Genomic DNA, 2,732 nt, shown 5'->3' with positions numbered 1-2,732 from the left:
TAGGAAGAAAGTATGCAATGTGTTAATTATTGAAACTGTCCTACCAATTTGATTTGAAACTGTCTCATTGCTATTTGTTTATCAATAAAATTATGGGGGAAAAAAAGAATACACTAGATAAAGTACTTCACATTCAGGCCACCTCACAGAATCAACAAGTGAAAATAAAGCCAAGTATGTGGGACACTGACAATAGATTGTGTTGGCAGAGGCTTTTTAATTTGTGTAGGGTGCCCAGGAAGGGCAGGGAAAAACTGTCCATGTCCTACCTCTAGACATCTGTAAGTCATCACATGTTGCGAAGCATAAGTTGGCATAGGTGGCTCAAGGCCTTGGGATGCGGGCATTGTCCTGGGTCATGTGAATGAGTCCAGTGCACTCAAGCATCCTTCCAAGAAGGAGGTGGAGATGGGAGAAGGAGCCAGATGTTGGAGGCATGTGGCCGCTCACTGGGATGGAGTTTGGAGCCAAGGAATGCGGCCAAGCTGTAGAAACTGGATTTAGAGTAAGATCTAAGGGTTAGAGGGGCAGACTGTAGGAGGAACCAAGTGGAGGAAAAACAGCAAGTGGGAATTCATGGAGGCAGAGACAGAGCTTGCATGTGGGAGTCACATCAGGTAGACCGGGTACTTGAGGAGTCTGGCTTTTACCCAGAATGAGGCTGGGAATGCTACGGATTGGGTTGTTTTCATTTGTTCGTTTATTGAGATAGGATCTCACTATTTAGTAAAGGCTGAAATTAAACTCACTGTGTAGCCCATGTTGGCCTCAAACGTGGGCTGATGATCCTCCTGTCTCAGCCTCTCATGTGCTGAGATGACAAGTGCATGCCACCATGCCCAGGCATTGTTTGGATTCTAAATATTTCTGAAAGGACCCTGTTCCCCAAGACAGTGTTATTGGAAAGTATATGAGAGATGAGGCTTGCGAGGAAGTCCCTAGGACACTGTGGGGTAGAGGGTTCCTCAAAAGGGTGTTTTGCCCTCACCCCATCCTTACTCTTTTTCTCTCTGTTAGGTAAAGGATTTGACACCCCTATACACTTAACACTGAGATTCGCTGCCCTGTCCTAGATCCCAAAATAACAGGACCAACTGACTAGGGACTGAAACTGTTAGCCAAAATAACAGATTTGCTTTATTACTTTATTATCTCCAGTATTTTGTTACAGTCACAGAATGCAGTCTCTATCACAAGGATCAACTGAATGGTTTTTTTTAGACAGCCAAAATGACATAATGGAACTTACATTGAAGAGGATCTCTTAAGCTGCTGCTGAGCTTAGACTGCAGGGGACAAGGAAGAATGAGGGAGACCAGTGAGGAGGCCAGCCCCTTGTGTAACCCAGGTGAAAGCAATCAATGTGTGGACTGAGGCAGGGGAAAGTGTTGCTTTGCTAGGAGGGTCATACACAAATCATGCCAGTTGTAAGGTTGAAAAGAGATTGCATAGAGGGGCAAAGAAAGAAAAAGTGTCACAGTAGAGAAATTTCTGCAACAATTTAAGCAACAAATCAAGACTGCCTGGACCTCCACCCAAGGGGAGGTATTAGATGCCAGACTCTACTTTAAAGGCAGAGCCAACAGAATTTTCTGACATCTGATAAGGACCAAAGTCACACAGCGAGAGGTGCCGCTGACAGCTTTCTTTTTCTCCTTTATCACTGTGAATCCTGAACTCCAGGCAGCCTAAATTGTTCACCCTGAGAGAGATCAACCTTCACGATCCATTTGAACAATTTACCAGATTATTTCTGACAAGGAAAGAGAAAGCTTGGATAATTAAAATCAAGTCAGGTCATCAAAGGATATCTGTACCATCAGTCTCAAGTTTCTTCATCGGCCACATTTTTCCCTGATGCTGTGTAAGAAGGAAGCGACAAGAGGCTAGCATGTTATCTAATCCATCCACTCCAAGCTTAGGCCCTTAGATGCATAAAGACCATTGGGGTTTTGTGCATTACTTTGAACATTTCAAAACTCTTTTCACAAGCTTTGCATAGAAGCAGGCTGCTGCGCTGGTGATGATATATTAACTGTCTGGCTGGGATTACTTTATAGTCACCCTGCGCAGTCCAAATTATCCTAGTCAGTAAGCAATTAATAAAAATAGGAAAATCAATTACTACTTAAGAATTGCAATTTGTTTGAAAAATATCTTTTGAACCACAGGGAAAATAATAAAGGGGATGGTTAAAAAAGAAAACACTGGAAAATATGGAGGTAGCTCTGTTTTAACTCAGCTGATTGGCCTGGCTTCCATAGGATCTTGAAAATACGGAATTAACACACACCATCTGCCATCTGCTGATTCACTCTCATAGACAATCAGGATTTTCCTGACCAGCACTCGCTCTTGTGCCTTTTGATGATAGCTTCCTGATTTTCCTTGGAGAACCTCTACAACTTTCCAGTCACAAAGTGCACAGCTGAGATGCATGTTCCCTTTTGCACACATGACCTGAAATGTCCAACTCGCCCTCCCGTGCTGTCTCTTGGTCACTACAACTGGCTTAAATGAGTATATGGTATTATTCAAGAGAAATCTGAGACTTCTGCTGGAAAGACCAAACACAGAAGTAGCTCTTTGTCTTCCAGATGTTCCAAAAAGTTTAGCTACACATCGACATCTGTTGGAACTGTCCGGCCACAGTGAGGGAAAGTCCACTTGAAAATAGCACAGAGGTGATAAAAGCCCAAAGATGGAGAAGGAAAACTAATGCTAAGAATTAA

The sequence above is a fragment of the Octodon degus genome, unplaced genomic scaffold (assembly GCF_000260255.1).
Source record: "Octodon degus isolate 3935 unplaced genomic scaffold, OctDeg1.0 scaffold00077, whole genome shotgun sequence".
NCBI lineage: Eukaryota > Metazoa > Chordata > Mammalia > Rodentia > Octodontidae > Octodon > Octodon degus.
Note: the sequence above shows the minus strand (reverse complement) of the source record.